This window comes from Anas acuta, chromosome 3, assembly GCF_963932015.1.
Source record: "Anas acuta chromosome 3, bAnaAcu1.1, whole genome shotgun sequence".
Classification (NCBI taxonomy): Eukaryota; Metazoa; Chordata; class Aves; order Anseriformes; family Anatidae; genus Anas; species Anas acuta.
The window spans coordinates 69,001,845-69,014,549 of record NC_088981.1 but is presented as its reverse complement, the minus strand read 5'-3'; the positions used below and the strand labels follow the sequence as shown (position 1 = coordinate 69,014,549).

Genomic DNA, 12,705 nt, shown 5'->3' with positions numbered 1-12,705 from the left:
TACATACCTTTAATCTTTAATTAAGCATTGATTTCACATGACTTCAGCCCCTTATAGGTCAAATCCTGCTTGCACAACTTACATGTGAGGTCTCTTTTAAGACTGCAGCTAGTCGAGGAAAGTCACAGCATTTGGCTCTAAACTTGTTCTTTTCGGTCTCTCACTTCAGTTGTTCACTCCCAAGTATGATCAGACCAGTATTAACCACTCATTACCTGAACGTCTGCTCTAGATGTGGTTTTGTGGGGGAAAAAAAAATAAAAAAATAATATAAATAAAAAATCGTAGAGTGAAAATCAGAGTAATAAAATCCGGCATTAATTACAGACTGAGTTAACTCTGCCTGACTTAAAACAAACCCCTGCCTTTGACAGGCTGCCATCAGATACCTTTCTGAAGAGAGTCTCTGCCGTTATTCCTGCAGACACAGTGAATATGTACTGATCCTCTTCTGCTGCAGCTTTTGTTTTCAGGCCTCCGTTTTCAATGGTTGCCATAGAATCTACCAATTATCATATGAAAAGGCTCACACAAAACCCCCGAAAGCCTGTTGCTAAAGCCATGAGCAGTTTTCAATTTTCATGTAAAAGAAAAAAACTCTGGAAGTGAAACTGCTTCTGAGGCAGAGGTTGTCTTTAACTCTCCTCCCGTCTTTCTCTGTAAAGATGACTTGATTCTAATTTCTCTCTTAACTACATAAACTCCTAAGTGCATCCTCCTCCTGACAGCCAAAACCATCATAGGCTATTTATCCACCAAAGTAGTTTTAACTGTCTCATAGCCGTACTTTTGTTTGTTTGGTTGGTTGGTTGGTTTTTTGTCTAATTTGTTATGTAGATTGTTTTAGGTTTAAGAAGTTTATTATGTTTGTTTTGTTGAGTACACAAAAAGAATCTAGCTTCAAGTAAATAAAAAATAAAGTAAAATAAAATAAAATAAAATAATAAAATAAAATAAAATAAAATAAAATAAAATAAAATAAAATAATAAAATAAAATAAAATAAAATAAAATAAAATAAAATAAAATAAAATAAAATAAAATAAAATAAAATAAATAAATAAAATAAAAATTCTCCTTCTTACAGAACTGCTTTTGTGTAAATAGAGGCAGTGATAATTAGTAAAGCTGAGACCACCAAAAAAAAAAAAAAAAGAAAAGAAAAAACTTGGCATGTTGAGTGCTTGCAGAGCCAGCACTCAAAGTCAGAGACCCTTTGCAACCTCCAAGTATCCAAGTACCTTCGATTGTGCTTACAGTAGTATACAGCTGGAGACATGAAGACAAGAAACTTAAAACAACCCTGTGAAAGCCAGGAACCACAGAGAAAATATCTGAAAAGTCAACATTTTACACACCGAGGATGATTATCTCAAAGACTGTTCCTGTGTTTGACTTTTTTTCTTGTCTTTAAAATCCTTATTCAAATAAACAGAAATTATTTCTACATCTAGGCTTGAACTGCATAAAGGCCTGTATAAAATGCAAAATAATTTAAATTATCCTCTCACAGAGACAATGATATTTTTAAATATCATATTTTGCTTATAATTTGCATTTCCTTCAGCATCAGTAGTTCTAATGTCATATGGCCTTTCATAGGATGCTTTAGGCTGCTTTTACAGGCTGTTCTAGAAAGTTGCCTCGTCAGTGGAAGATGTTTTTTGGTCAAATTGCCTAGCTGTCTGATGAAAGATCTAAGAATGGAGGTGGCCAGCTTATACAGTGCAAGGCAGGATGAACAGGAGAACAACAGGTTCTTTGCTAAAACATTGTAGGGGTAAGATGATACACTCTTCATTTCACAGAAGAGGGGACAGTCAGGCTAGAGGCAGTGAAGATGTGAGACTCAATGATAATGAATTTTGGAAGCTTATGGACTCAATAAGAGGAAGAAAGCTCTTTCTCCAACTGCAGGTGCAGATTTGCTGTCTTGGAAAGTTCATTGCTTGTAGAAAGCAAGGTGTGTGTGAGATACGGTAGAGAGACTGTTGAGGCTCTCACGTATGCCAAGAGTGGGCATGTGGCTCTGAGGATGAAAATAAATGGCTCTTACCTCAGCAGAGCCATTACCTCAATGGGATCACAGAGACATGGTGGAATAGCTCACATGATTGGAGTGGTCCTGTGACTACACATGTCCTCAGGAAGGAGAAACAAGTGAAATAAGGAAGAGTTCACTCTACACAAAGGAGCAGCTATATGGAGATGCACTGTGGACAAGCTGAGGGACAGAATGAGAGATTATAAATTATGATCAGAGGTGAGGGATGTGATGGTAGGCATCCACTCTGAAAGGAAGTGGGAAAAGATTTCCTTAAACTACTGGAAGAAGATTTACGATTATGAAGCAGACTTGAAGTTATCCCTGCTTTGAACAGGGCCTAGTCCAGATGGCCTTCTGAGATCCATCAAACCTAAATTATTTTAAGATTTCTTTTAATGAAGTGGAAAAATAAAATAATATCTTTATACCGCTTTCTGTGCTGAAATGAATTTCAGAAGGTGACTCGCTGGTAACCAAACATAATTAAACTGCAGTCATCTCTAGAGACCAGACCTCTAACCTCAGAATAATTATGATGAAGAACATACTAGAGTATTGTAAATGAGACCAGATTATGCAGAGCATGGCACATCTTCAGCTCTGGAAGGTATGCCTAGTCACTTCAAACTACAAATTAAAAATTGATAATCCAAGACCATGTAACCAACAATACTGTTATTTGGAGCTTGTCTTACATGTTCTGTATGCATGACAGCTTCATTACACCTACAGTGGGATGGAGCTTTCTTACTTGAGCTTTAAGAATAATTTAAAAAACTGAATTTCTTGGATTCTTGTGTCACAAAACAGATTTTCTAATGTTCAGTAAAACAGGATGCACCTAAAAAAGCATGCCAGTGGTTTTTAAAAAGACTCTGCTTGTGTATCCTTACTTACAACGCATGCCTTGGTTTGCACTGAGCAGTCGCAGAACATCTAAACTAGATTTGCTTATGGATGAAGCTAAGACAAAAGATGTTCTTCAGGAATTCCTCTTGCTTTCTATACTATAAATTAAATTGATCCATAGGACCAGAAAATAGCTAATTCAAAGTAATCCCCACTGCAAAAATGTATGGTGCAGGCACTGGTAGTCAGAATTCTGTCCATTCTGTTCATTCTACAGATCTGTTCCAACAAGATTGCATGCTTGCTAATGTCATCATAAGCCTTAATGAAGACTGAATATCTACTTATTAATGAAAACCTTCATTACTTTCAGGCACCACAGCTTTATATACTTGAGTTTAGATAGTCTAAAGGTAGCCTGATGGGGAAAAATGCCCATGGCAGTTAAGTAATATTAACTTAAAGCATTGGCATCTTCTACCATAGGCAGATGAAAACAATTTGCATAGCTTTGTTTATGTATTTCTGCCACATTTTAATACCTTACTTTTTCTCTAAGTATTTCTTCTACTAGAAAGCATTGGACAGGACTGTAGCTATCAGACTGAATTTTTATTGACTGTGTAGTTAACACAGCTTCATCTGATTTACAGGGGTCTAAAAGCCTCCAATATTGGTCTTATTTGACCAGACTACTTTTTATACTACATGCACAGAACTATTAAATGTGAAAAAATTCTACATCTTTGTTGTTTCTGTATAAAATTTAACATACAAGGGTCACATGCATGAGCTCTGGAAAGCTTTAAATAGCAGCATATCCTTCACCTATAAAATCAGAAGCATTTGTTTGCCCAGAGATAACTTCCTGTAACACAAAAGGTAAAGTGTAAAGCCGATTATGTTGGTAGCTTACAACTCTATGAATAATCTGGTACAACTCTGGGAGAATGGGAATCTTCTTTCTAATGGGATGTCATGTCTCATTTTTCACAGGTATTCAGTACAACAGTACAGACAGATAGTCCTGTTGTGTCTGGAAAAGTATGCACCCCATAAGGGATTAATTAATGAGAAGAGATGCATGAATGGTTAAATTCATTTGCATTTTCTCCATCAACTCTACCTTGACCCCAGGAAAAAAAAAAAAATCTTTGCTTCTTTTTCATTCCACTCCACAAAGGCTGTTTTGGTGCTTCCATTCTTCTTTCCTCGTCTTATACATACCCCATCTTTGCCTTTAAAAAGCCAGTCCATCTTTCTCTTATGCAGTGGGATACATCAGGCCAGGTGCTGATGCTGCAGCTATGACAGAAAGAACAGAGAGACTTTAAAACAGGAATGTTTTATTGAAATTTAATCCAAAAATTTCTGGAGTGTCTGCACACACTCTTCTAAGCAAAAGCAGAATCACTCATTATTGTCAGTATTACAGAGATGAGGAAGAGCAAAGCAATTGCAAGCAGGGAGAGTGGGGAAAATCACCATCTCTCACACCCTCTCAGGAGCAGCAGCAAAAGAAAATACTGTGCTTCAAGGCTCTGTCCCATCTTCACTCCTTTTTCCACTGCTTTCTCTCCAGCTGGAAGCACCAGCCAGGTCCCAAGAACTAATTCCTGGTGCACTAAAATGAATAATCTTATAGCACCTGTCCAGATGCACTGCTTTTGCAAATGACCTTTATTTTTATTTTTATTTTTATTTTTTTTTTTATTTTTATTTTCTCCTGGGCCTTTGGAGGATGAATATTAGACAAGGAAACTATTCTTACTGTGTGTTTTTAAATGTACCTGTCTGAGTATAGTCATACCTACTGTGGAAGGACTTTTGGGAAAAGTGAGAAGATTCAGATGAAGCTGGAGACAGTGGACATGAATAAAAATAAGCAGGGAATCTTTAATTAATTAAACTGAAATATAATCATACTTATTTAAAATTATTATTCATTTATATATTCATCCAATGTGACAACACAATTTGGTATGGAAATAAAGTCGTGCTAGTGTTCTATCTCTTTCCAATACAGATGTGTATCATATGGCCTCAGAGGCAGAAGGCATTCCTAGGCAGAGCCAACAGCTGCATAAAAGATTCAGCCAAAGCAGAAGCAGCTGCACATCTTCATAGGCACTGGACACTAGTGGTGTTTTCCAACTCTGGCTTCATTTTTTCCCAGCTGAGGAGCCTCCTCCTCATGCTCTTGAGGCCTGTGTTTCCATCCCCTCCCACCTTTCTCTTTCTAGTACTCTTGCGCCCGCTTCATTTATTTCTGCTTGCCATATTCTCCATTTCTTGTTGCCATCTCTTTCCACAGTTCTATAGTCTTTTCTTCATTTTTCTAATTAACTAAACCATCTGCACTTTGTATCCAGTTAATGTTTACCAAATTCTAACTACGTGTTTAGAAAAGGCCAAAAGGACCATCTATTCTTCACCAGCATATGACAAAGAAATTGAAAACTTCATTTGTATGTTCTTGGCATTACCTAGATCCTCTAGGTACTTTGGCAGTGTACTTGGGATAATAAGTAAAGAAATGCAAAAATAGTAAGTTAAACCCATTTACTTCTAGACATGAACAGGAATGGGGAAGCTTAGTTAAAAGACCACCAAATCAAAGGTGGTGTGTACTGGGGAATTTAGATTGCAGCAATTGTCTACAGTGTGTGAGAAGATTTAAATTAACATTCAGAAATTAGCATCTACAGTTTATAACTTAACCCCTCAATAGATAGTCAGAAAAAGAGGCTCAGTTCAGTTTTCAGAGAAAATAATAATAATAATAATAATAATAATAATAATAATAATAATAATAATAATAATAATAATAATAATAATAATAATAATAATAATAGTAAAGGTACTGTTTTCGATTTTTAGTCTTTTTGTAATATTTCTGCTGTACCTCTGCAAATTATACCAACCTCAGTTTCCTGCACAGTGACAAAGCCTTTGGTGCCATTGACCAATGAAATAATTCTTGGGTTATATACTCTTTCTTTCTTCAAAACACACATTTATTGGACTACACTTTTGGTGGTTCTTCATCTTGAAAAAAATCAAATAGTGACTATGATTAAGAACATCATGGCCCCAGGCAGCAATACAGAAATGATCAGTTCACTGCAGTGATTCCATCCACAAGACTGGTTAATGAATCCTACACAGTCCATGAAATAACTGAACAACATATGGCAGTGGAAATGTGGAAAATAATCTCTCTTTACACGTGATGGCTTTTGAAATACTTTAGGAAGACCAGAAAAAACGACACTCTGGTGCAATCTTTATAAAACAAAATTAATCAGTATAAATGTAGGGCTTTTTGGTCTCTGAAATCTTTGAGAGAGGATCAATCTGTCTTTGCGATTTTCATGCCTTAAGCATTATAGCTTACTTTCTTGTTGACTCTGTTTACCATGTAGGTTAGGCTGATCCAAAGCAGAAATGAAAATTTAGTATTACATTACCATTAATGTAGTAATGACTGTCAGCTATGAGTCTCTTTTCCATTTCTATTGAAGCCCTGTCACAATCTGACTTCACACATGCTTAGTTAAGGTTAGGGTTGCATGGGGCTTTCCCTTGGAGGTTTGTTCCAATAATGAAAAGATAGATTTGTTTTCCTCAAAAGTGAGTAGTATATTCTTCTGACAGGACTATGCACAGCAAGGTCTGACAAAGGACATGGGAGAGGAGGAAGATGTAGAGCTGGTCCAGACATCTGAATGCATATAGCCTGTGTGACCTTGAGTCACAAAGCTAGCCCTAGCCTTATCTAGCAAGGAATTAGCTATCCTTATTACCATTTTTGGAGGTGAGAATATTTTGTACTTCTGGAGATAGAATTCTTAAAGACTTAAATTAATTCTTCAGAATAAGTCTTTAAGACTGATGATACCTGCCTTCATGTTCATGTATCTTATATAATAACAGTAAAATATTATAAGCCCATTTAAGACATCTCTTTGTACTTAAGAGAAAGCTTTAAATCATGTTAAGTAATTCATGTGTTTTGCAGTGACTCTTCAGCAATAATAAATTTTAATCATTATGGAAATTAAATAATCTCAATATGTCATGCTGGAGAAATGAGCTGACAGGAACATCATGCAGTTCAACAAAAGCAAATACTGAGACCTGTACCTGGAGAAGAGAAATCTCCTGTACTAGTAGATGCTGGAAGCCAGGTGGCTGGAAGTGATGTTTGCAGAAAAGGTATTGGGGATCATGGTAGACACTGTCCCTGGGAAGGAAAGGTTGGACATGGTGCTTAGGGTTTAGTGGGTGACATTGGCAGTAGGGGGGTGGTTGAGCCAGATAATCTTGGAGGTCTTTTCCAACCTGAATGATTCTATGATTCTATGTTACAATGATGAGAGGATAGAGCCTGAGCTGGAAAGCATCGTGTAGAATATGTGGAATAAGGTAGGTAAGGCTGCAATTTGCAAGGTCCTGCAGTTTTGCCACCTAACCTAACCCATAAAATTGGCCTAAAAGAAAGCTGGAGAGGGACTCTATCAGGGAGTGTAGCGATGAAACAAGGAATGATGGCTTTGAACAAATGGAGGGGAGATTTAGATTCACTCAGAGCACAAAGCGCACATGGGAACTAGGGCTGAAGATGCACCTTGACTCCATTCTTTTCCAAAAATTAATTTTAATTACCTAAAAAACGGTGTTAAAAATAAACCCGGGACACAGGATGGGAGGTGGAGGGCAGTCCCTGTGGCCGAAGGGCAGCCTTTCTCTCTGGCAAGCCAAATGACCCAGGGGAGCCAGCCTCCCCAACCCTCCTCTTTCTTCCACGTGAGGTCATCTTCCAGGCTGCTCCCAACACAGCTGCCTTTGGCCACGTGTGGGTCACTCCATCACAGAGGCTTGCTGTGGTCACAGTGGCCACCACTGCCCCACCTTTGCTCCAGTCCCTAAAAAACAGGACCCCTGCAGCTGGCCCACCATTCTCTGAGCTTCAAAGCACTCTGACAGCCAGCTTGTGTGGCAGGAAGAAGTCCAGAAGCAGTAAAGCGAGAGGCAGGCCTCCTCGGTGTGAGAGAACAGCAATGCAGTCCAAGGAAGCACCGAGAATGAAGGCACCTAACGAGAAGTGTCATGGGCAGAGGGGTAGCACCTGTGGCACAACTGACACCAGTGCCCGAGGTACCTCTGACACACAGCCCACAGTCACTTACAGGTGGTACCACTGGCACCGCAACGACGTGGAGAACAGGCCGCCCCCTCAGCCACACAGTGACAGGGGGCCTGGTCCTTCCCAGTGGCACAACGGCAGCATGGGGCGAAGGCAGGAGCGTCAGGCAGACAGCCACAGGGAGCAGACACCTGCCCATAGTCTGGAACACAGTGTGGGACCCAGCCGTGGCCATAAACCAGACGGAAGCATCAAACCTACAAATGGGAATCAGCCAGACAGTGGCATGGGACCTAGGGGTGGAAGTGGACAAGCCCCTGGTTTGGCCTGTAAACATTCCAGTTGGAAGGCGTCCCATTTGGGCAGTCCCAGGCAAGGAGTGGCTTGTCCTTCTGCCAAACATTGTGGGGCCCATGGAGGTGGATCCACCAGCAGACATGAAGGAACCAATGGAAGTAGATCCACCTCGGCCGGATCAGACCTGCAGCTACCCTGGCATGTCTTCACTCTCTGACATCCGAGCCCACCAACAGTGTTGCAGCAGTGCCCGGCGAGCTCCCTACATGTCACACAGGCTCCATCCCAAGCATTAGCTAGAGCCGCCAAACACCATGGACATACAGCAGGCTCACCTGCAAGATGTCCTGGCAATAAAGAACTCTGTTGCTCATTCTCAGGGGTTGTGTGAGTGCTTCTTTCCCATCCCCCAGCCCTTGTATGAGAGGTGGCAGCCCTTCTACACAGAGCCTCGAGGAGGAGCGCAAGAGAAGACCCAGCTTCCTTTGGGCTGCTGAGCTGGGGTGACAGGAGTTGTCCCCAAGGGCCACCATGCACCTTTAACATTTGTGAAAATAGACTGAGGGGTGAAAATAGCAGTGTGTAACCAATTATAGGTGGCTTATTTCCTATATTAGGAGAGAGTTTCTGTATCTGGGTAATTGGCAATGACAGAAATAGAGAAGGCTGAGGTACTCAACAACTTCTTTGCCTCTGTCTGCACTGGTAGATGGGTTTCCCAAGTCTTTAATTTCCCTGAACCCATAGATGGAAGCTGGGGGATCAAAGTCCCACCCGATATATATAAAGAGCAGGTTCAAGACCACCTGATGAATTTAAACAGGTACAAGTCTATGGGACCTGATGACATGAATCCCAGGGTCCTGAGGGAACTGGCTGATGTAGTTGTCAAGCCTCTCTCCATCACTGCTGAAAAGTCCTAGCATTTTGGAGATGTCCCTGTTGAGTGGAAAAATGGAAATGTCATGCCCCTACTCTTCAGGAATTGAATCAAATAATTGAACAAAGAGCACTACTCTTCAACAATTAAAATAATTAGGAGTCATTTCTTCTCAGAAAGAGTTGTCAGGCATTGGAACAGGTTGTCCAGGGAAGTGGTTGAGTCACTATACCTGGGGGTGTTCAAGGAAAGGTTGGACATGGTGTTTAGGGACATGGTTTTGTGGGTGACATTGATAATAGGGTGATCATTGGATCAGATGATATTGAAGGTCTTTTCCAACCTTAATTTTTCTATGATTCTATGATAGGACTGCTGCCCACCAAAAACAGTCTCCTAGCCCTGGCAAACATCAGACTTATCTGAGCCAAAAGCCTACATGTATATCCTCTGGATAAGGACTAGCGAAAACTTTCAGTCCAATGAATGGAAATTAGAGCAAATACCCAGGTGTTGAGTTGAAGAAGTAGTTATCTGAGTTGAGGAAGAAGTAGTTGTCATAGTTTCTTTCAAAATAAGTTGTAACTTTCTTTAGGGAGGAATTGTCAAAAAAAAAAAAAAGTACAATCTGAGGGCTTGGGTCATTTTTGAGGGTTAAATGATAGCAGTGATTTCCTCATGAGGTGCACTGGAAGAGCAGGCACCAATCTATTCTCTTTAGTGGCCAGTAATAGGACCCAAGGAAATGGTGTCAAGCTGCAACGGGGGGGTGGGGGGGGAGTCAGGCTGGATATCAGGGAAATGTTTTTCACCGAGAGGGTTGTCATGCACTGGAACAGTCTCCCCAGGAACATACATGTAATCACTGCACCAAGTCTGTCAGAGTTTAAGAAGCATTTGTACTGTGCACTTAGTCACATGGTCTGAATTTTTGGGTAGACCTGTGTAGAGCCAGGAGTTGGACTTGATGATCCTTGTGGGTTTCTTCCAACTCAGGATATTCTATGATTCTATTATTTATGATTTATTTATTTATTTTTAATCTTTAATGAAGTCTGCAACTTCATGAATTTAATAGACCACGGTTGCTTTCATCTTTGTCTCTCTCCACTCTCCAGAGTGGATTGCTCATGTATGATCTGCTTGCAATTACATTTTGAAACATCTTAGGAAAAGCATTTACATAGGATTCAAGGTCTCATTACATTCTGAAGATATGGGGCAATACTCTACCCTGAGGTAAGCCCAGATATGACTTTGCAATACATTGGCAAGGAGAGCTGCACTCACAGGACTGATGGATGGATTCCCATTCAGTTTGTATTAAAGGCAGGAACACAAGAAGTGTTCATGGTGTATCTACGACCTTGCAAATGCACACTGTTCCTTAATTTGTGCTGATTTGTTCTTCTGTCCATATGCTTAGTGGTGCTTTCACAAGAGGTATCAGATGGCTTGCTCTGACCACCAGCTTCAGATGCAGTTCAAGGTGTTGGTCATGGGCTGAATAAGAAACCTCCTTGTAGGAGAGCTGAAATGTTTGAAAGGGCACTCAACTCAAACAGCTCAAACATCTACGTTCCTGCAGATAAGGACAGTCCTTTTGAAAGAGGAATGTAGAGAGATGCACTTCTCAATTATATCAGAAGCATTTAGGCACTATTTTTTGAGAGTCTTACAGAGTACCACTTCTGTACCTTGTTTTACTAGCCAGCTGGGAGAGATATGCAGCTTAAGCCTTATACAATACCAGCACTGATTAGCAAAATAAGAACCTGCTTACTGGTTCTAGAAGCTAAAAATAAATGAACCAACACAACCAGGAGCTGTCTAAAACAAAAATGAGCCTAAAACAAACCATTCACCTGGAGCAGCACTGCCACCAGCAAATTCAAAAGTGTGGTGACCTGTAAATATCTGGGACTCTCTCTGTGAGTTGCAAAACAGATTCCCAAAATATTTTGGAAAATAAAAGACACCTTTGATCCCTGCCAGTCTTGAAGCCTGACTGTGCCTCTCCCAGCACCCATGAGCAGTCACAGCTGGGTTTGGGAGGTGCTGAGAAAATTTCCTTTGGCTGACTAGCAAAAGTGCTCAGGTGTTTTAAGAATATCTCAGAAATATATGAGACATGGAAAGAAGAGCTAATTTCTTTTGTAAAATGTCTTTCTTTGTGACTTTCCTGAAATTTTCTTTGGTTTTGCATATGATTATGTGTACGTCTCAAAGTTTAACAAATATGAAGGGTTCCTTCAACAACATTAAGCACATAAATAAAAGATACAAAGTCCTAAAAAATAATCAACATTTTATTTTCTAATATTTCACTATGATAATCCTTAGTGTTTTGGATTATCTTTTACTTTTCTTCCCAGACAGAATCATGTCTACAAAGACTAAATTAACGTATGAAAAGAACTACTTTCTCCTGTTTCTAACATACACACACATGTAAGCATACAAATATAGAGACAGCAACTAACAAACTACAGTGAGAAGTTTGACTCCTCAACGTCTAATTGTATTTATGCATGCATTATCAGAAAATAAAAAACAAGAAGACATAATGAAATATACTTATGAAAGGGTAATGATCATGTTATTGAGGACAGTGGATGGGGATGTATGAGATGAAATCAGCAATGAGACATTTAGGCAAGAGAAGCATCTAGCTAATTTTGCCAAGAATGGAATAATAAGTCAAAAACACATATTATGATAAACAATATATTAGAAGTGCATAAGTAGTACCTTGCCTAAATCTTTTCCTGGCTTCCAGTGCTGTTGGAAACTGTCAGTTCATCTTCATCATGTCTGCTAAGCACATTCAGGGCATAGGGCTGGGGGTGGGGAGGAGAAGAAAAAAAGAGCAGAGAGAGAACTTAATCTTGGAATCCTTAAAAAGTTGCCTGCGTGCTTTTTCTAGCCTCTAGTACAGCAAACCAGGTTGCTATGGTAAAATGGGTCAGAGCAGTAAGCAAGTTAGCTTGTGCAACAAAATCAGACTCCTGGTGCAGCTCTGGGAGGCACAGGCCAAAGCAGACAGTAATCTACAGCTGAATCTAGGTCACTGGGGTGCTTTGTAGCTGCAGCTGTCCGTGTGGGACTGTGATCTCCGGCAGGGCTAACAAAACCATCATGACGGCTGGGCTCCTGCTCAACGGTTACTAGTGTACTGTGGGAGCTGCTGCTTTGTCTCCTTCAAAAACAAATTATAATTTTAGATGTTTTAATTATGGATGAATATGCAGGCAGCATGTGTCTGTGTGTGTATTATGTATGCACATTTATTTTAAAATAAAACATACTCAGCAGGCACATGGCCCATATTTTGGGAACCCATTACACAAATTAACATTCACACTCCAAATGATTATTATCACATATTTATGGGAACCATGCATCCCTCTCCATAAAGGCTATAAGGATCTGCAAGAAAATATATGAACTCTTTTCCCTGGCATACCTAATGAACATCTCCCCA

At 39.8% G+C, this 12,705-nt stretch overlaps 1 long non-coding RNA gene across 2 annotated transcripts; it reads right to left on the bottom strand.

Annotated features, from left to right (window-relative positions):
* Positions 1-1,152: 1,152 nt before the first annotated feature.
* On the bottom strand, positions 1,153-12,322 carry LOC137854365 (uncharacterized). Of its 2 annotated transcripts, none has more exons than XR_011095108.1 (5): positions 11,973-12,322; positions 9,116-9,280; positions 7,042-7,141; positions 5,820-5,943; positions 1,153-4,200 (listed from the first exon to the last, which is right to left on the bottom strand). It is a non-coding gene; the product is annotated as an uncharacterized lncRNA (long non-coding RNA). The 2 variants fall into 2 exon arrangements; XR_011095109.1 differs by having other exon boundaries at positions 9,182-9,280.
* Between the last annotated feature and the right edge of the window lie 383 nt (positions 12,323-12,705).